We start from the raw sequence: 23851 nt of genomic DNA on the forward strand, positions 1-23851 counted from the left end.
TTCGCTAGCTATCCAACGAAAAGGTAAGAACCCTTCCTTATCGAAGGCCACCTCCACCATATTAAAATCCCCACATAAAACCCAAGTGGCGATTGGCAGAGAATTAGCTATCCACTGCTATAGATGAGATCTTTCAACAACATCATTAGGAGTGCAAACATTAATGATCCCAAAAGACTGATTGTCAACTAACATGAGGACCCACAGGAGCCGCTGAGTGGGATCTGACACATGAGCCACAATAGAGGAATGCTAGTGGGGCAAGATGAGAGTGATGACACCTCCTTGACTAGCTTCGTATTCTAAAATAAAAATAGGCCATCTAGCCAAATCACATGACATGCAATAGCCAACAGGAAAGCTGCAATTCTAATCTCTTGAAGGAAAAAGACATCGATACTAGGAAATATCTGTCAAGTATCCCTCACGGAATACTTCCTAGCAAGGTCAGTTAGACCTCAGACATTCCATGAGATGAAATTCATGATTCAAAATCTTGCATGTCATCCCCATCCTCAAGAGAGGAGAAGCTATTATGCAAGAAATCAGAAGCTGGCTGGAAGCTAGGGTAGGAATCCCTAGGGACCACCCTACATTTTTCTAGAACCTCATTACCATTTGCTTGCTACTCAAAAGAGCTGTGAGAGCGATGCAATGAAGATGGCCACGCTGACGAAACTAAAGTAGCCTGAGAAGTGCAAACCCACATAGGGTAGGAAACATCCTCAGTAGCCAAATATTTTATAAGAATAAGGGTTTGAAGTAACTTGCATATATGGTTGAACTAGCGGTTGAGTTTTCTCTTGCAAAAGAGATTGCGTAGAAACAAAATTAGGTTGGTTCTAAGAAGCAGTCAAAGAACTCTTTCCTTTATGAGCCACTATAGTCCATCCATCCTCATTCTTAGAAAACTCAAAGGAGCATGAGGGGGCAGACTCTTTGGGAGGGATTTTAATCCTCGAGGTAGCCAAAGGACAATCCTTAATTTTATGCGCAAAGGATTGGCACCGATAGCATGTATTAGGAAGGTTCAGATAGAGCACTCTCTGAGAGTAGCATTCACCTCTTATTTGAATTTCAATAGTCTTTTTGAGGTCATGAGACAAATCCACTTCCAAAAAAACCCTTTTTTAAGGATGGGCATGAAAAAAATGATCTAGTTCCATGCAAACCACCTTGCCAATGGATTGAGTAATGGTTTGCAAGAATGACCAACAAGGCAAGGGGAGACCAAGGAACTCAAGCCAAACTAGGACCTTGAGATTTTTATCATCTGAGATAGTAAGGTCTCATGATCATGGCTAGAAAACAAGCAAGGAAGGTCAAGCAAACCAAGGCCTATGACGAAGGAGACCCTAAACATGGGTGGGATTGGAAAAGTAAAACAAAAAAAAACCTTGGTGAGATTCAGAACACCATCAAGTTGGACCCCATGAGGGGCCCAAGCTTTGGCAACCCAATCACGCATCATGTTTTCAAGTGGAATCCTATACACAAAGTAGCTTATTAAGGTAAATTTTTCAAGCCATTCGCATGCACTATCAAAGTCTTGGAAAGTCAAGACAACATTAGGAGTACCAAAAGATGTACCTTGTGAAATACCTTTGGGACAAACTTGTGAGGTCATTTGTTCAGAGTTGCCATGGTTGCCCGTCACCAAAGCTCCAACACCGACATGAACTATTGGGATGAGGTTGGTCGAGGCCATTAAAAAAATAAAAATCCTACAATAAATGTGATATGACAAGGGTATGTGCAGGATAATGAGGAGCCAAAAAGTGGCAATGGGGAAAAAATGTGTTTTAAACTTTGCCAAACATGCCAAATTCCACTTTGAATTTTTGTAAAGCTTGGCCAAAATTAAATTTGGTTTGGTAATACCAAACTAGAACAGATATCCATTAATAATGAATATCTAAAATTAACGAATATCTGTTTTGTGACATCATTATTGTGATTTCATGTTTTCCAAAACTGATATCCGTTTTGGACATAAAAAACATACTTTAGTAAAATGGGCATAACTTTTGTGTTTATTATCAAATTTTCAATCTTTTCTAAGTGTTGGAAAGGTAATTGAGAGACCTATCAAATGGATGAGGTAGTTTAATTAAAGTATATACCAAAAATTAATTATGTTGGGAAAAATGTGTCCCAACCTTCCATTTACATGAGGTTACTATTTATAGTATTTTTTTGTTTGAGCATGAAATGGTGTGAAATTCTCTCTGAAGCTTCTGGTTGGCTAGATGAGCATGCCGGTAAATTTTCATCGCAAGATCATAGCATTTTTTTATGATATTAAAGTTTATATTTTTGGAGGGTGCAATGAAAGGTTTAAAATTAATTTTATGGACTTTAGAGTCTCCAAAATTCCATGAAAAGTGGGTGTAAATGGCATTTCCACTTATGAGGTGATAGAGCACTTCATGAGATTTTTGGTGCTTCAAACGGTTCATCAATCAGACACGTAGTTCACAAGTTATGGCCTCCAGAAGTTTGGACTGTTGAAATAGGAAATATAAATTGAATTGGACACATAAATGAGCTATAAAAGAGAGGAACACGTGTTGATGTGTGTTTTGACATGTCATGGGTCATCTAGAATGGAGATATGGTTGGCTCCACTTTATTGGGTGGTTTTAGCACATGGTTTTGTAATATTGTTTGATGGTTTCTTGGGTTGTATCTCATATATATGAGGTGTGTGAGATAGAGGTTGTGTGTAAGATGATAGACTTATAAAGAACTGAGAGGGGGGGTGAATCAGTGACAACAAAAACAATACCACTTGAAACATAGACCAATAGAGATACTTAACAAGTTTACTTAATACTATGCATGCAATCCAAAATGATATTAAAGCATCCACAATAAGTAAAACATTCACCATAACACAAGTGATTATACGTGAAAAACCCAAATGGGAAAAACCACGATGAGATGGGACTCACAAGTTAACTATCTACAGTAATAGGTAATTGACCGGTTAAGGTCTACAAATGTGCTCTGCTAGGAGCGAATCCTGTTAAAGATCCCAAAGCTCTGTTAGGAGCTATACCCTATTAAAGGTAGTACCCTGTTAGGAGTAACCTCGATAGAGGATTTCAAAATCCAAACTAATGGATCACCTTGTTAGAGGATTTGTACATTGAAGCTCGTTAGAGCTTACCCAGTTAAGGGATTTGACTATTGTATTGACTAGAAAACAACATGTGGTGTGATCTAGAAGTAGCACAACTTGCTTGAATAGATCCTCTTCTACTCACTCAAAAATGCATCACCAACATATTATGCAATGCCTTCAACAACTCAACACTTCTATTTTCGCATCATAAAAATAGTTCATCATAATATCATTATATAGACATTAGATTTCACGTTGCCTCAGGAATCATATCATAATTTCCTAGGTGCAGTGTATCTAGACAATCTAATATAACTCATCACAGATTGCCGCCAAATTTGTCGATTAGGTATTGTATGCGGGAAAAGCGAGTCGATAGAACCTAATATGTGAAAAATGTTCCAAAATACCTGTCCACACACACACACAGGACTTCTTGGTGCAAGCTATGGAGTGATGAAATATCACTCAGCTTCCCAAGGTTGGTCCCATGGTTCTCTATCCTACAATGTCCCTCAAACCAATGTTTTTGCTCTCAGATCACTGAGCAAAATGGTTTAGGGATGGCAAATGCAAGAACGAGGGATGCTTTGATAGATTTTAGTATAAGATGCATCCTAAGCTATGCATGATCTTAAAATGCAATAAACTAGATTATAAGATGACAAGGTTAGTATAAATACTATCCTAACATGATATATTAGTCTATGATTGAGCTAAATGATAAAGAAAGTATTCTAAACATGCATATTTAGACTAATTTCTAATTAAAAGAGGCTAAAATGATGAGCATAAAAATGATATATGAAAGCTTGAATGTATTTGAGCATAAGTGTGATACTACAAATTTGGAGGATGATTTAAAATGGAGGAATGAGAGCTCTATTTATAGCAAAAACAGGGCAATGGATGGTTAGGATTGAAAGAGTTGATCAAGGGTTGATTTTAAAAGTTGGGGATCCATGTTTGTAATTGGCACCAATGAAATGGTGACAAGTGTCAACATAGGGTTGGGTTGAGAGAAGGGGTTGGAGACATTAAATGCCTGAGAAGACCTTAGGGTTATCTAGAAGGTAAGGGTCAAGTCTAAATTAAGATTACCCATTGGATTAAGAGTTAATCCAAGGATAAACCCTTGTGCAAATGTTTAAGAGATAATCATGGTCAAAGCATTAAATACTTGATGAGACCCTTGGGTTGGATGAAGGTTAAGTTAGGCAAAAAGTCTCTAACCATGTAAGAGGGTTGAATTAACCATTAATGGTTTGGGAGACTTTGGAAAATTAAGTGGTTAAAGACTTGAAGCCTTTAATGGTTATCAAAGACTTTAAGGGTTTGAGAAGTGACTTCCCTTTGCTTAGGGATGTGAAAAAGTTTAGAATATGGGTTAGACTTAATTAGAAATGATTAGAAGAGTCTAGAAGAAATTAGGAAGGGGTTTAGGAAGCAAGTGGGAAATGTAGGAGAATGCAAGTGGATGGAGGGATAATAGGATTTAATTGAAATAAAGAATTTTAGTCAATTTGGTTGCAATGTGGGGAAATTAAATAAATTAGATTTATTCAATTTAGGATAACTATTTAATTAAATTTGAATTTAATTAAAAGTGGATAGGGGGAATTTAATTGAATAAAAGTGGATAGGGTGAATTTAATTTAAATAAATTGAGTAATTTACTTAATTAAATAGAGGAATGTGGGTATTTTAATTAAATTGGATTTAATTAAAATAGAGAAATGAACATAAAATATTCATTTAGGAATATGGTCATTTTTATACGTCTACAAGTATAACTCATCACGACTGGTAATAACTCATCACACAATCAATGAATACCGGTTGGAACACCGATACCAGTTAAGAGTTAACCACATTCAACACATAAACTGATTGTCCTTCATTTTCTTATTTGATGGTCTCCACTGAATCTCCAAGCTGGTGTCAATCCATTCTTGTATATACCAGTTGTCTACATATACCGGTTTGACACCCTCTAAACCATCTTAAACTAAACATCCAATACTAGTTGCAATACAAATAATTTTAGGAGTAATACCAATTTTTCTTAACTAAGATGACTAAGACAATATGATCATATACATGTGCTATCAATGACAACGCATGAAGTCATCCATTACAATCATCATCAAGCCAACAAAATCCCCCTTTGGCATTGATGGCAACACTTATAAAATTTTACAGCTTTACAACTAAGTGCGCTTACAAAAATTGTACAATACATATTTCTACTCCTCCTTAATCATACAAACAAAGTTTTCACAACACATATATTTTACTACTCCCCCTTTGACAAAAATGCCAAATTGAAAAGTAAAATACATATATATATTTAGCAAAATTTGCATCAAAAGTTTACATATGCAAAAATGTAAGTGTCTTTATCAAGGAGTGTTCACTGCAATTTTCAAGAAAATATCATTGAAAGTGATGTTCATCTGAGAAAAATAATTTTCCCAGGTTTCCAATAAGGTTTTAGTGATCTCTATGGTTGTCATAACATGTGCAGCAAATTCTTCCATCACATCTATTGTGCTCATCTCTAGAGTAGCCAGAATCGCTTCTGCATCCCTATATGCTCGTTACAAAATGTCCACTTTGGGTCTCAACTAGATCTTTAGTTCCTTTAGGGATAAAAGTCTCTTAGCCTGTTCAAAATAATACATATCTAACCGATTTTTCAAATCATCAACTGATTTGCCAAAAGCTAAGGCTGAATCCTGTAAATGTATGTATGCAGTACATATCTTTTCCAGTTCCCGTTCTGTCTCTTCTCGCCTCTTAATCAAATAAGTATAGAAAAATGAAATATTAGATGTATAGGCTAATACCCTTGTGCTTGTTTCAATAGAAGTTCTCAAAAGATCTTTATTCGCGGATAAAACAATCTTCCCTATATCAATATCTTTCATTATTTGCTCTCCTCTTTTCTTTTTGTAATTCTTCTCAACTAGGGTCTGAGCAGCTTCTTCAAGGGACTTCAGTTGGTCAGAAGCATCAACAACCAACTAGCCAAGCTTGCCAATAGGAGTTGACAAGTTCCCAATGTTAGTCTCTGGTAGAAGACTAGACATAATTTCAGCGGCAATTTGAATCGTCTCTGCTTCCTTCCTCTTCTCTTTCAACCTTTTCTTCTGATCTCTAGATTGCATCACTGTTGCAATCTCCATAAGTTCATATGCACTCATATTTTCTACATCTATAGGCCCTTTGATGTCTAATGAGTCATCTTCATCATCAATTTGTAGCTTAACTATTGCTTTTTTTCTTTTTAGTAGGTATCATCTCCTCAGTTTTCTCTTTCTCTTCCTCCTTTTTCTGTTCAAATTATTTCACTTCAACCTCTTTCATAGGTTTCTCTTTCTCTTTTTCTGTCTTGTTTGTTTCTCCTGAGTAACCATAGTAACTGGTCACAATTGAGTTTACACTTGAGGATCTCTTTCCGGTGGAGGTGGAATATCCACACTAGGTTGAATTATCGGTGCTTCAACTTCTTTTACTTGTGTAACATTAATAACTAGTTGTTGTAATGGTTGCATAATAGGTTCAATCATATTACCAGATAGATCAATGGTGTCCCGAATATCATCAACAAAGATAACCGGTAGAGAAGTAGTATCATCCTTATGCTTAATAGGATAGACAATATCCGGTGGAATAATCTCTTCTTCATCTAGTTCTGGTCATTCTCTAGTCTTTGTTTAGTCATCATCATGAGACTTTGTATGCTCATGCATCATTTTAATATTTCAAGTTACCTGATGAGTTTCAACTTCAACAAATTGAGCTTTCCCATTCAATAACTTCAATCTTCTTGCCTTAAAAATAAACCATCCTTTGTAATTATCAAGAAATGCAACTAATTCATCTCTAAATAATTCAAAAAAATATTGAATGAAAACACTACCAATAATTTATTGATCTTGGTCAACAACTATTTGCCAATTATTTGCAAGAACAGAGTACAAAGAATCAGAAATATTGTTTTCAATATCTTGAGGTAATCGATTGTATTGACATAAGTAGTTGAATACTTGTTGAACAATTTGTTCCTTCTGGTCTTCATCAAATGAATCAAAACATTTTTTCACATTATCAAACCTATTTCTTCCTAATGTTTTCAATGTCTTCTCAAAATCAGTCATAGGTTTGTAAGATAAAACATTAATAGGCACACTTGCCTTTGACACTTCTTCTACTGGTTTAGCTACTTTACCAGATGCTTTCATTTTCTTGGGTTCTTCTTCAGTGTCGGTGTCCTCAGATTCTACTTGAAGAATAAGTTGCCTACCTCTCTTCTTTGTTGCAGTCTGTTTCGTAGCATTCAATTTGGGTGCTTGTTCCTTTTTTACTTGTACACTTCTTGTCACCCTTGTATTAGCAGGTACAGAAGGTGCTTGCTCAACCTTCTTTTTCTTTCCTTTAGCACTACTGGTTTGAGTCGATGCAGTTTGCTCCTTGAATTTTCCCAATCTTTTCTTCTTCTTATCCGCTGGAGATGCCAACAAATTATTAGCATAACTAATTAACAAGTCATAATTGACTTCATAACTCATATCTTTCATTTCATCCTCCCTAGGTTCGATAGCTTCCATGAGACAAAAATTAGTGGTGACTGTGAAAATGATGTCTTTTGCAAAGGTATTTCACCACATCTTCAAGTGGCCTTACCCTCATACTCATCTTCTTTTGGAGTTTATTAAAATATCTATTCATTGCAGCAAAGAATGTGTTCTTTACAACCTTAATGTTGTTCTTGATTTGAGCAGTTACCTGTAGGTCCTTTGACCATTGTATGTCACCAAATCCCAGTAGGAAATTCTGAAAGTAAAAGAACAAACTAATCAATAATTGACTAGATTTGAACTTTTGATTGTTGTCTTTCTTTATTGAATGCAGATTCAACATCAATGGACTCCTTATAGCCTCACAAAGATCATAATTTACATCCTCAGCAATCATTCTATAAGTTGTATGCATAGTTGCAGATGGCACATTGTTCATTCTACTAGAATAAAATAACCTGTAACCAATAACCATAGTAGTCAGTCTAACTAATGGGTCCTTAATGTTATTAACTAAAAATGCACATCCGTCAGAGGTGGTCTGAGTTAATGCAGTCATAATCTCTTTTGAGATTCTGCTTAGTTTTGGAACTTCACCAGTTTGCCAAAAACCAGCCACAGCATGGATTGTTTCCTTAGTGATTGTGTGTGACCTTTCAAGATACATATTTTCACCATGCAATCGACTAAGAATTATCCTAACATGTTCCTCTTCAAATCCTTCAAGGAAATATGTTGCATTGTGAAAACCCTTTTTATAAACCCTAATGAACTCGGGTTTGATCTTGCCACTTTCATCACACAAGGGTTTCAATTGAGAGTAAATTGATAATGATCCTAAATCCTCAATTTTGTAGTCAATGTAATTGGATAAATCACCTTTTATAATAACACCATCAGGAACTTGAGACAAAGCATTATATGACATAATTTGTTCAGATTCCATAGTCTCCATAGGTTCATATGTGATCATAAGTCTCTCTACTTGCCGGGACGATGATGCCATTCTAGATAAACTCGATTAAAAAAAGTATTGACAAAAGAATACCTCAATTCCTCCATGCCAACAAGGTTTCAGATTGATCACTTCGAATGTACACTAGTTCCACCTTCACTAAACATCGAATCAGCTTCAATCTCTTAATTCATAGCACAAATCCATCCACAACCAGGTAGCGATTCTCTTTTCACTCTACAAGTGCTCAAGAATTCTCTTTCGAAAGCAATTAGGGTAAAAATATCATAGTAAAACTCACTTTTATAAACTTTACCTACTGCATTAATTGCTCGACCGATAGGGTTACAAACCCTAATACACCACTTAACAGTACTTTCAATACTAATGGGTATATAACCGGTTGACAGACTTTCAAAAAACCGATAGACAAAGATATCAAGATTCTTCACAAAATTACTCAAAAATGCAAACTTTCTTACTACGCATTTTTCAAGGGGTCCGGAAGTGGATTTATCATTATGCTCCCCTTAGGCCTATTGAAAGGATTAATTTACTGGTGCAAGATTCTCCACACTGGGTGAAGGATTAGGTTCTTCTGCAGGCTTATCCTCACTCTTCTTCTTCTAGATTCGGTTCATCTCCTCTCTAGTTTCCTCAACATCTACCTTTTGCTTACCCTTCTGATCTACAAAATGGTTGACCGGTTTGTTCTTTCTGGTTCTACAGAACTTTGCCATGTGTCTCGATTTGTGACAATGATAGCAAGCCATTCCTGATGATCTCCAAGGTCCTCCATTCCCTCTTCCAGATCTCCTTCTACAGTTCATAACCACATGACCATAATTGTTACAAATTGTGCATATAGCATTAGTTACCTTTTCCATTTCAAATGGACTAAACCGATTGACATAGGGTTTCTACCAGTTCATGTTACCCCAGTTGTCATAGGTTCTCCTCCAGTTACCATTAGGTCTTGGATTCATGTGAGGTACTAGATTATTTTCTCCGTATCTGCATTCAGCTGATCTATGTCCATACATGTTGCTTGTAAAATAGTGACCTTCAAATCTTCTAGATACATACCTAGCATTTGAATTATAGCATGTATTCTCATTAGGTTTTCTTATACACACATTTGCAGTATGTCTAGGTTTATGATAGACAAAGCAAATAGGTTTAAAAACTTTCTTACCGATAGGCTTGTTAGCCTTAGAAGTAGTTTTATCTTTGTGTATGTTGCTCCTTGTACCAGAAGATTCTCCTTTCTCAGATGTATTAAAACCTAGTCCAGATGTGTCACCTTTCATCCTCTAAGAATGGATCTACTCATCCAGCATAGAAGAACTCTTATTGAACTTTTCTAGCTTTCCATTAGCCTCAATGAGCTCTCTGGTAAGATCTTCATTGTGTTTTGTAAGTCTCTCTCTTAGAGATGTTGCCATTTCAAGATCTAGTTGCAAATATTCCTTTTCTTCTTTCTCTTCATGCCAATGCTCATGCAAGGTTGCATTCTCTTGTTTGATCTTAGCAATCTCATGATCTCTTTCTTTCATTAGGTCTTTAGTTTCCCTTCTTGCTTCAAGCTCTTGGCTCATGTGAATAGTTAGGGCTTCTAACTCTCTTCTTAGATTTAGCTTTTCACCGTTCAGTTTATCAACTTCTTCAGCCAATGCATCAATGTTAGCTTCATCTGAAGAAATATTATTAGATATCTCCAATAGTTGTTCAGTCAACTCTCTCCTTTTGACTTGTGAAGCTTTAAATCTGACTCTTAGGATTTCAAGCTCTTACTTGGTAGCTTCAAGAACTCTAGCCATCTCAAAGTAGCTCATATCCCCCATGGTATCTTTAGGGTTTCCTTCCAAGCGATTAAGCCTTAAGGAAGTTTGACTCTGATACCAATTGATAGACTTATAAAGAACTGAAAAGGGGGGTGAATTAGTGATAGCAAAAACAATACCACTTGAAACACATACCGATAGAGATACTTAACGAGTTTACTTAATACTATGCATGCAATCTAAAATGATATTAAAGTATCCACAATAAGTAAAGCATTCACCATAACACAAGTGATTATATGTGGAAAACCCAAATGGGAAAAAACACTGTGAGCTGGGACTCACAAGTTAACTATCTGCAGTAATAGGTAACTGACCGGTTAAGGTCTACAAAAGTGCTCTGCTACGAGCGAATCTTGTTAAAGATCCCAAAGCTCTATTAGGAGCTATACCCTGTTAAAGGTAGTACCCTGTTAGGAGTAACCTCGATAGAGGATTTCAAAATCCAAACTAATGGATCACCTTGTTAGAGGATTTGTACATTGAATCTTGTTAGAGCTTACCCAGTTAAGGGATTTGACTGTTGTAGTGATTAGAAAACAACAGGTGGTGTGATCTAGAAGTAGCACAACTTGCTTGAATAGATCCTCTTCTGCTCACTCAAAACTACATCACCAACATATTCTGCAATGCCTTCAACAACTCAACACTTCTATTTTCACATCATAAAAATAGTTCATCATAATTTCATTATATAGACATTAGATTTCATGTCGGCTCAGGAATCATATCACAATTTCCTAGGTGCAGTGTATTTGGACAATCTAACATAACCCATCACAGATTGCCGCCAAATCTGTCGGTTAGGGATACTCATCACACAATCATTGAATATGGGTTGGAACACCGATACCGGTTAAGAGTTAACCACATTCAACACATAAACTGATTGTCCTTCATTTGCTTCTTTGATGGTCTCCGTTGAATCTCCAAGTTGGTGTCAATCCATCCCTATATATACCGGTTGTCTACATATACCATTTTGACACCCTCTAAACCATCTTAAACTAAATATCCAATATCAATTGCAATACAAATACTTTTAGGAGTAATACCGGTGTGTCTTAACTAAGATGACTAAGACAATTTGATCATATGTGTGTGTGTATACATGTGCCATCAATGACAGCACATGAAGTCATCCAATTACAATCATCATCAAGCCAACATAAGAGTCTTATAGCTATTGAGTTACCTCTGAGTCTTTGATTAGTGGTACTCCTGTGAAGAAATTTCTCTACAAGTATATTGTAATTTTTTATTGATTTTTGAATAATATATTGAGCTACTTTTGGAGTGTGGGTTTTTTCTCCCGAAAGGGTTTTCCCCATGTAAATCATTGTGTTGTTGTGTTGTGGTATTCATGTTGTTTTGTTTGTTTCTGTCATGTTTCTATTAAGTTTATGTAACTATTGTAATGATCTGTAAAACAAATTGCATTACCCTCCTCTCAATGTTAGTGTAGGAAGTTGTTCCACTACTTAACTTCCTTACAAGTGGTATCAAAGCTTGATCACCTTTGGTTTAAGTTGTGGGTTCTTCAATTTTTTGAACTAATCCATATTTGAGTGGGAGCTTGTATGGAAGACACTTTTTTATCTTGTTGCAAGAATTTTCATATGGCAAGTTCGTCAAGGAGAATAGAGGTGGGTAAATTTAATGGAAGTAATTTTGAGATGTGGAAATTGAAGATGGAAGATCAGCCAATAGATTGAGATTTGTGGGATGTTGTTGATGTGAATGTCTCAAGACCTACATATTCTACTGCAGTTGCTCAGTATGATTTTATGGACCGAAAAGATAAGGGTCTAATTAGATTGTGCTTGGCGGACTCTATTCTGATCAATGTCCATGAAGATAACTCTACAAAGAAGTTATGGACTAAGCTTGGTGAGATGTATCAAGCCAAATATTTATTAAATCAAATTTTCTTGAGGAAGAAATTGTATTCCTTGAAGATAAAAGAGGGTGGAAAAATTGCAAACCACCTAGAAGAATTTAATATGTTGGTGGCTTAATTAGTATATGTTGGTGTTAAGATGGAGGAATAAGAGAAATGTCAGACCTTGCTTTGTTCTTTACCTGATTCGTGGGATTCTCTTGTTATGGCTATCAGTAGTTTTTCTATTGTTTTGAAGTCTAAAGATGTGGTGGGTACCCTACTTGGTGAAGAGATGCAAAGGAAGGTATCCATCAGTTTGAATGAAGTCCTAACTATTTGTGGAAGACCTAAAGAATAAGACAAGAAGAATAAGAAGCATAATAAGTCCAAATCCAAAGGGAGAATGCAATCTCTTGGAAATTCCAAAGTCATTTGCTGGAATTGCAGTAATTCAAGTCACATTTGTAAGGATTGTAAAGAAGAAAAGAAGATGAAAAAGAAGAAGTTTGATTCTGATTCTGAGTCCAAAAAGGAATATGTTGATGCATTGATTGCAAATTTGACAACTCATGCAAGTAATGATGCATGGTTAATTGACTCAGGTGCATCTTTTCATACGACTTCCAATAAAGATTGGTTTTCTAAATATGAAAAATTTAATGGAGCCAATTTGTACTTGGGTGATAATTCACATTTATACATTGTTGGTTATGCACATGTGCCGAAGGAGAAGTGAACAAAGTTGGAGAACAAGGTTGTGAAATGTATCTTCATCGGTTATAGTTATGGTGTGAAAGTATACAAGGATTGGGACCCTATTCTAGAAAAGGTACTTTATTGTAGAAGCGTTATTTTTAGAGAAATTAAGTCTCCTTTTGTTACATTGTAGCCAAAATAGACTAAACAAGAAGATGTGATTCAATTCCCTTCTACACCTGAAAGAGTTGAATCGAGACCACTTGATAGGCAAGAAGTTGAGGAGAGATCATCTAGCTCTGAATCTTCAGAAGAGGAGGAAGAACCTCGAACTCAGCTTGTTTGAAGGTCTACAAGACATAGACAACCACCTGAAAGGTATTCAGCTGATGATTGGAGACGTATTTTTGCTTTGAAAACTAATGTGGATGAACCTAGATCTCTAGAAGAGGCATTAGATATGAATGATGCAGAATCATGGAAGATTGTTATGGAAGAAGAAATGGCAGCTTTGAAAAAGAATGATACATGGGATCTTGTACCATTGCCTGAAGGATAAAATCATGTTGGTTACAAATGGGTGTTCAAGAAAAATATTGGTTCAGATGGAAGCATTGAGAAGTATAAAGCAAGGTTGGTTGCAAAAGGCTACTCTCAGGTTGAGGGTGTTGATTATGGTGAGATATTTTCTCTTGTTGCAAAAATAACATCCATTAGATTTTTTTCTTTCTATTGTTGCTGCTTATGATTTAGAGGTTGAGAAAATGGATGTGAAAACTACTTTCCTTCATGGTGATTTGGAGGAGGATATCTATATGACATAACCAGAGCACTATGTGGTGAAAGGTAAAAGTAATTTGGTCTGTAAATAGAAGAAATTTGTGTATGGCCTCAAATAGAGTCCTAGGATGTGGTACCAGAAATTTGATACATGTGAATTGAGTTTCGGATTTGAGTGTTCTAAATCATATCATTGTTTTCACTATAAATCTGATAGTGATCATTTCCTATACATTACATTATATGTTGATGATATGTTATTCATTGGCAAAGGGAAAGGTATGATTTCAGAACGAAAGTCTCAGCTTGCTTCTTAATTTGAAATGAAATATCTTGGTGCAACGAAACACATTCTTGGGATGGAAATTAGAAGAGATAGAGTGAACAGAAAGGTAAGGCTGGGCTAGAGTAAGTATGTGAATTCAGTATTACAGAGGTTCAACATGCAGGATTGTAGGCCATTATGTGTTCCCTGTTAGCAGCAACCAAGAAGGAAGACTGAGAGGGGGGGGGGGGGGGGTGAATCAATCTTCATCGGACCAACAAATTTAACTACAAAAATAGATCTGATAAACTGCAATAATAAGAGAGATAAGAAAATTGAAATCACAACACACAACACCAAGATTTTGACGTGGAAAACTCGGTTAAGGGAAAAACCACAGTGGGAACCTACCCATAGTAAGATGATACTCTGTAGTAGTATGTGAAAATATTACAATGGGAAATGCACATCCATTCAAGCACACTACCTAGAGCTCACTTCTCAAATATAATGGCCCAAAAGGCTACAACCATCAAGGAAGTCTCACCGACTTACAATAAGATTCAGACTACAATCTGGAAGGAATGAATTGAAAGAATAACATCTCCAAATGTCTGATTACAGTTCTAGTTAAGCACAGTTGTCTTCTCTGCAACACCAATCTCTCCTCAACACTTCATCAAAGGATAAATCTCTTATTCTCACATACACCGCACTCTAATAATGCAGACACAACATCAAAACCTAAATTATATGAATATATCACCTATATATATAATTCATCAACCTTGGTAACAAGGTCAACTAAACCCTCAACCCTCAATTACAAAATTACATCACACGATACAAAGATCGACCATCAAACCAATACAATGATTTATATAGCATAGCATGGACCTAAATCAAATTCCCAAATGCACAACTCCACCAGAAATCATGCCAAAATCAACCGCAACACGCTACACCACCAGGAAAACTGCATAACACGAAAATCATCACCAGTTGATAGAAACCATCAAAAACTTGCACAATGATCAGCGGATCACGAAAACAAATAGGACATGACTAGGAAACACCAACAAGCATGTTAGAATCATTAGAAATACTTGCACCAACACCACTTATCAAATCTTCATCTGTCAATGTCTAAAAGCTCGGGAACACAACCAATCAACAATTGTCATGAATAAAGATAACTTGTAGAGCACCAAATCACTATCCATCTGAAATTAAGATACACAAGACCATCCCAAGCAATATCCCAGAATCTCAGCACAAGATCTTATCACACCGGAATATACTAGAGGATATATTGAACTCTACAAAACAATGATCAACAAAACAACACTACAAACTGGATCATAAGATCTTCCCAATCTACATACATAGAAATATGTTGACATCAATGACGGCAACATATCCTAGTAGCAGCAATGGCCAACAATATCCAACATTCCCTTCACTATTGGAATGAAATTATTTTTTTAAGATTATCCTACATCTCCATTAGAGATGGAAGACATGAGCAGAGTGCCTTACTAGAGTCCAATTGGAAGTTTGATGTATGCTATGGTCTGTACTAGACTAGACATTGCCCAAGCAGTGAGAGTTATTTCCAAACATATGTCAAATCCTGGTAGAGTTCATTCGGATGCAGTCAAAAGAGTCTTTGTATATTTGAAGGGTACCTCATAGTATTCTTTGTATTATCATGGTAATTTGATTGGATACATGATTTCCCTTGATATTCATGGTTATGTGGATTCAGAATGGGTAGGTGATATTGATAGAAGAAGATCCACCGGTGCTTATGTGTTTACTTTATTTGGTGGTGCAATTAGTTGGATGAGTAAGCGATAGGTTGTGGTTGCTTTGTCCACTACAAAGCAGAGTATATGGCAGCTACTCATGCTTGTAAAGAAGCCATTTGGCTTAAAAGAATGTGTTCGGATATTGGAATAAAACAAGGTAAAGTGACAGTTTATTATGATAGATAGAGTGTGATATGCCTAGCTAAGAACCCTATATTTCATGCCCGAACCAAACACATTGATGTTTGGTATGATTTTGTCAGAGATATGATCGAAGATGGCAGGGTGAAGCTAGTTAAGGTAGAGACTTTGATGAATGTTGCAGACTCTTTAACTAAGGCTTTGAGCACAAATAATTTCATATGGTGTTCAGAGTCTATGGGTCTCATGGCCCCTAGCAATTAAATTATTATGTTGATACTCCCTTTGCTCTGGCAAGGTGTTCTACAAGTGGGAGAATGTTAATAAAATGGTGTCTCAACCTTACATTTACATGAGGTTACTATTTATAGTAATTTTTCATTTGAGTACAAAACGGTGTGAAAATATCCCCGAAGCTTCTGGTTGGCTAGATGAGCATACCAGTAATTTTTTGTCACAAGATCATAGCTAGTTTTGAAGATATCAAAGTTTTTGTTTTTCGAGGGTGCAATGAAAGGTTTAAAATTAATTTTGAGGAATTTAGAGGCTCATGAATTCCTTGAAAAGTTAATTTAAACAACAAATCTATTTATGGGGTTATAGAATACTTCAAGAGCTTTCTAACACTTCAAACGGTTCGTCAATTGGACACACAGTTCACAAGTTATGGCCTCCGGGAGTTCGGACTACTGAAATAGGAAATATAAATTGAATCAGACACATAAATGAGCTGTAAAAGAGAGGAACATGTGTTGATGTGAGTTTTGACACGTCATAGGGTATCTAGAATAGAGATAAGGTTAATTCCACTTTATTGGGTGGTTTTAGCCCATGGTTTTGTAATACCGTTTGATAGTTTCTTGTATTGTATTTCCTATATATGAAGTGTGTGAGATAGAGGTTGTGTGTAAGAGTCTTATGGCTATTGAGTTACCTCTAAGTCTCTTATTAGTGGTACTCTTGTGAAGATCTTACTCTACAAGTATATTGTAATCTGTTATTGATTTCTAAATAATATATTGAGCTGCTTTTGGAGTGTGGGTTTTTTCTCCCGAAAGGGTTTTCCCCGTGTAAATTATTGTGTTTCTATGTTGTGGTATGCATGATATTTTTTTTATTTCTTTTAAGTTTTTGTAACTGCTGTAATGATATGTAAAAAAAATTGCATTACCCTCCTCTCAAGGTTAGGGTAGGAAGTTATTCTGCTAGTTAACTTCCTTACAAATTATAATCATTTGAATTTAATCCTTCATTTTAAAAAATTTAAATACTCACAAATTTTGCATACAAAGTCTCTTTTTTTTCCTATCACCTCCTTTATCTATCACTTGTATATCTATAATTCTATAAATATCTTTTATCTATCTCTTCCTTCTGTACTTATCTGACTCCTTTTCTCATCCCATCTAGATATTTCCCAAGTTACATCCATCTCTACATATATCTCCCTCTTTCTATTCCTATATCTCCCTCTCTCACTCTATCCTTGTCACTCCTTATTTATCTATCTCTGTAATAATCTCTCTTTTCTCTATTTACCTCCCCCCTCTACCTTATCCTACCTATACCTATTTATTACTTGTCTCTATCAGCTCCTTTCTCTCTCAATCTTGTCCCCTCTATCTCTATCTCCCTATAGATCTATCTCCATGTATATCTATATCTCATTATCTCCAAATCTCTCTTATTCACTCCATCTCTCCCTCCATTTGTCCTACTCTCTCCATCACTTTCTATCCATATCTATCTCTACCTCCATCTTCACATATCTATCTCTTTCCCTATCCATCTCTCTTTCTATATGTCCGTCTATCTTTATATCTCTTCCTCTATACATGATTAATCTACCTCTCCCTCTCTTCCTCTATTACCCTCTCTATGTATCTCTCCCTTTCTCTACGTTTATCTCTCTCTCTCTCTCTCTCTCTCTCTCTCTCTCTCTCTCTCTCTCTCTCTCTCTCTCTCTCTCTCTGTATATATATTGTAGACACCTAAAATTAATTAATAATTAATTTAAGCTTGTCAACATAATTAATTGATTTAATTGTGTTATCTTTATTCCTCCCAGTGTTAATTAAATCTAATTTAATTAATCCTGTCACTATTGTCTATTAATTAATTTATCAAATAAATAAATTATTCCCCTATTCTTCTAAAGTCCCTACAATAATTATTTCCTCTGAACCTACTCAGTTAATTAATTCTAATTAATTAACGTAGTCATTGATAACTCAATGATGAACCAATAGTACCAAACCGGTACTGAGAGGGGGGGGTGAATCGGTACAAACAAAAATACAGTCCAAAACTGGTTTGACAGCAAACACCTCAAATGACTGGCAAGCAGTGATACTAGCTGAAATAGAGTGCAATCGGTAAAACCCGAAATAACTAAAACAATCATAAACCAACCTCTCACTAAGCTTTCATCTTAGCTCAATACTATAGTACCATTACACCCTCATGCATGAACAGGTAAACTATCATCTGATCTTCACAGCAGTTAGTTCAGTATGTTTTATAGACAGGCATAAAACACAGAACCATCATATGCTCAACAGGTAATAACAAAGCATCGCAAGATAAAAGCATCATAGATGACACAGATATTTTTCACGTGGAAACCCAACTGGGAAAAACCACGGTGGGGATGAATACCCACAAGCTACTTTTTGAACTCTTTAGATGTCTGCTCTGTTAGGAGCCTAGTCCGATTAAAGATATTACAATAGGTTCTGCTAAGAATCGATCCTGTTAGGGATCACCCGGTTAAGGGTTAAACCTGGTTGGGTTACCTTGTTAGAGGATTTCAAGAACTCAATAGCTTAAGGATCTCCAGAGCTCTATAGCTTCCCAGAACTCATTAACTTTGAGTTACCCAGTTAAGGGATTTGAATCAAGTCGGTTAAAGCTACCCTATTATGGGATTTGTATCAAGCCAATTAAGGCTACCCTATTAAGGGATTTCACAACTGTTGAAGTGGTTAAAGATCAACATGAATTACAATGATCTGGTAATAGCACTCAATGCTAATGCAGATCCATTTTGGCTCCTCTTCACCTTCTGCACATTCACTTTGCAGGTATCTCTTCTCTCCTTTGGTCTGGCAAGAATCGTGTATCGCTTCCCTTGGATACACACTCACAACTTTTTCCAACAACCTTAGAAAGAAACACAACATCGACCTTATAGGAAACAGACAGGTTGGTAGCAAAAACCCTAAACCCTAAACCTGTTAGGTTAAGCAATTCAAGCGGTTCAATACTGACCATTGAATCATACTGCATTAAATGTAACAATCTTGAATCAATCTCAAGGCATTCTCCATCATCCATTATCCACCGATTTCATGGCGGCTGATAACCCATCATGCATTATCACCAATTGACAAACTTCGCACATTCCCGAGGTAGATAGGAATAGTCTTCTTCATGCAAGATCCTTCATGCGCATAGAGCTTACGTGGCAACACGACCTGTTCTTCATTATACTGCTAACTCATCACACAAAGATCACCGATTGAGTCACACAGGCTTAAGTTACTCCAACCCGAAATCCTGAAGTGGAAACTACCTACCAACCGGTAGTCACACAGTGCTTCCATGTGTCGGTTCATCTTAAACAAATATACCGCTTCACTTTGGCATATATACCGGTTCACACATATGCCGGTTCTCTCTTCTCACATATCACATATGCCATTTCACTTCATATCACATATTGACATCAATAGCAACATACAATATCATTATGTCCTTATATCGGTTCACATAATGCCAACAATCTCCCCCTTTGGCATTGATGGCAATATACAAAGATATCTCTCTGCTTCACATCTTCTCCCCCATTTGCTGCAGATATCTTTTCCGCTTCACTCCTTCTCCCCCTTTGACAACAATGCCAAAGTGGAGGCACAAGCAACCCTGTTCCATTATGCTGCTCCCCCTGAGGAGTAGCATCCTTCAACACATCAATCAACAAAAATTTGACTATACAATACCTGACTGATGTGAAACAAATACTTTTAGTTCACCTCCTGAAGGGGCAGTACCCCCAATTCACCTCTTAAATGCACAAATGTAGTCTTTGGAAGAGGCTTGGTGAATATGTCTGCTAACTGCTCCTTACTGGAAACATGTTCCAGTGCAATCTCTTTATTCTGAACCTTCTCCCTCAAGAAATGATACTTAAGCTCAAAATGCTTGGTTCTAGAATGTAAAACCGGATTCTTTGAAATATTGATAGCACTTGTGTTATCACAAAATACACTTACCGGTTCAGATACAGGGATTTTGAATCCTTCCAGTACATGCTTCATCCAAATTGTCTGAGTGCAGTTCATGAAAGCTGCAACATACTCCACTTCTGCTGTAGACTAAGAGATACAACTCTGCTTCTTACTCATCCATGAGACCAGTCTACCATCGAGAAAGAAAGCACCACCGGTTGTTCTTTTCTAGTCATCCACATTACCTGCCCAATCAGCATCTGTGAACACTTTCAGATTGAAATCATTGTTGTATGGGTACCACAATCCATAGTCAATTGTTCCCTTCAGATACCTAAGAATCTGCTTGACTGCAATCAAGTGGGATTCTCTTGGACATTTCTGGAACCTTGCAATAATGCCAACTGCATGTGCAATATCTGGTATGCTATGCACTACATAATGTAACTTACCAATCATTGATCGGTATTCCTTCTCATCAACCAGTGCAGAATCATCATCTTTTGTCAATTTGCAACTGGTCACCATCGGTGTACCAACCGGTTTGCTATCTTCCATGCCAAAAGTCTTCAACACCTCTTTGACATATTTGGACTGAGTGATAAAGATTTCATCTTTCATCTGTTGGATCTGTAGTCCAATGAAGAACTTAATCTCCCCTATGAGTGACATCTCAAACTCTTTCTTCATCTCATCAGCAAACTCATGACTCATCTTGTCATCTCCACCAAAGATAATGTCATCAACAAAAACTTCACAAATCAGGATTTGATCTCCTTCAGACTTCAAGTAGATATTGCTATCTTCACTTGTTCTCTCAAATCCAATATTCACAAGATGGGAATGTAGGTGCTCATACCATGCCCTAGGTGCTTTCTTTAGACCATATAAGGCTTTATGTAGCCTGCACACCATATCATTGTCTTCAGATAGGGAAAACCCATCTAGTTGTTCTATATATACTTCCTCTTCAAGTACACCATTTAGGAATGCAGATTTTACATCCATTTGATATACTTTGAACCTTTTAAAAGCTGCATATGCAAGAAGCATACGAACTCCTTCCAATCTAGCTACAGGAGCAAAGGTTTCTTCATAGTCTTCTCCTTCTTCCTGAGCATATCCTTTGCACACCAATCTGGCTTTATTCCTAATCATTGTGCCATCCTCATTTAGTTTGTTTTTGAACACCCATTTGGTGCCAATGATATTTTTATGCTCCAGTTTGGGTACCAAGGACCATGTACCATTTTTCTCTATCTGGTCAAGTTCCTCCTCCATTGCCTTGATCCAGTCTCCATCTTTATGAGCCTCTTTGAATGATTTGGGCTCAAATTCAAAGATCATACATGAGTTCTCTCTAATCTTTCTCCTTGTAAGGATTCCTGCATCCTTATCTCCTATGATCTGCTTAGGATCATGATTCAACTTAACATACCGAGGAATGGTCTTGACTGGTTCTTCTTGCTTTTCCTCTTCATCCTCATCTTCATCAGTATCAACATTTACCAGTTCAGGAACACTATTACTGGTACTTGGTTGACTGACAACCAGTTCATTCACAGCTTGCTCACTGTCGGTTTCCTCAGTTTTCTCAAAGGATTCATCAATTCTTACATTGATACTTTCCATAATTCTCTGAGTCCTATTGTTGTAACACTTGAAAGCTTTACTCTTGGTGGAATATCCTAGGAATATTCCCTCATCACATTTAGCTTCAAATTTGCCCTGATGTTCACTCCTCTTGATGTAATATTTGCTACCAAATACCCTAAAGTAGCTAACCACAGGTGTCTTACCGGTCCAATACTCATAAGGAGCTTTGTCCTTACCTTTCTTGATGAGTACCCGGTTCATAGTGTAGACTGCAGTGCTCACCACTTCTCTCCAAAATGTGTGAGCAACCTTTCCTTGAATCAACATGGTTCTAGCTACTTCAACTACAATCCGGTTATTCCTCTCTGCTATGCCATTCTGTTGTGGAGTCCGGGGGGCAGACAGTTGCCTTTTGATGCCAAATTCTTCATAGTACTTGTTGAATTCACCGGAAGTGAATTTCCCTCCTTGATCGGTTCTGAGACACTTGATTCCTTTACCACTTTCCTTCTCCACTAATGCTCTAAAAGCTTTGAATTTCACAAAAGCTTCAGACTTGTCTTTCAAGAATGTGACCCACATCATTCTTGAGTAGTCATCAGTGAGAATCATGAAGTACCTGTCACCCTGCACACTTCTAGTTTTCATAGGACCACACAAATCAGTATGCACAAGATCAAGTAAGTTGTCAGCAGTGAAAGATTTACCTTTAAAGGTTGAGGAAGATATTTTCCCCAATTGACACTCTCTGCACAAGGTATTATCCGGTTTTCTTAGCACTGGCAACCCTCTAACTGCTTTGATCTTACTAGCCTTCACAATGTTATCAAAGTTTACATGGCAGAGTCTCCTATGCCATATCCAGCTATCATCACGCTTAGCCATAAGACATGTACTTATATTTGCATTCAGATGAAATAGGTTACCTTTGGTTTGCATGTCGGTGGCCACCAATTTATCACCTTTTCCTTTGATTCTGCAAACTCCATTCTTGAATTCCAGAGTGAGGCCATTGTCATTTAGCTGGGCAACACTTAGAAGGTTGTGTCTGAGACCATCAACCTAGTACACATTGTCAGCACTGGTCTTTCCATTCAGAGAGATGGACCCTCTGCCTTTGACCATGCATGGTGCATCATTTCCAAAGCGAACCACACCACCATCATACTCCTCCAAGGATAGAAACTTGCTCCGGTCACCTGTCATATGGTGAGAACAGCCACTGTCAATGATCCACTCATTGGAATTATCAAAGCGGGAGACAAGAGCCTTCTTGTCTACCACATCTTCCTTTACAACAACAAACACAATGTCTTCATTCTCTCCATCTTCTGATTCCTCATCTGTGACACCTTCATCAACTGCCACAAAATAGTTTCTTCAGTTTCCTCCTTTGAATTTTCTGAACCTTTCTGGTTTGTCCTTGTTATCACCATTAGGATAGTTTATAGCAATATGTCCTATTCAGTTACAAGAAAAGCATTTCAAAGGTAGCTTACCTTTGTATTTACCGGCTCCTTTAGGAAGCTTTCTAGCAAGAAGAGCTTCAAATGCCATCAGAATCTCCTCATCATTCATTTCTCTGCTCTGACTAGGTTCACCACTAGTGCTAGCTTCTTTTCCTTTTCTGGATGGTAAAGCAGAGGCTTTAAATGTTGATTCAGTCTTTTGAACACTGCCATCAAAACTATTTAGCTCATAGGCTGTTAACTTGGCTATGATGGAGTCCAAGGATGCCTTAGACTTATCTATTGATCTCAGCTCCTGGATAGCAGCAACCCTTATTGCATAGACTAGCAACAGGGATCTCAGGACTTTGCTTACCATAGTGGAATCTTCTATTTTACCACCTGCACTCTTGATTTCTCCAACAACTATTTTGATTCTTATTCCATACTGTTGAATGGTCTCACCTTCAACCATCTGCATATCTTCAAACTTC

Source organism: Cryptomeria japonica, chromosome 1, assembly GCF_030272615.1.
Source record: "Cryptomeria japonica chromosome 1, Sugi_1.0, whole genome shotgun sequence".
Classification (NCBI taxonomy): Eukaryota; Viridiplantae; Streptophyta; class Pinopsida; order Cupressales; family Cupressaceae; genus Cryptomeria; species Cryptomeria japonica.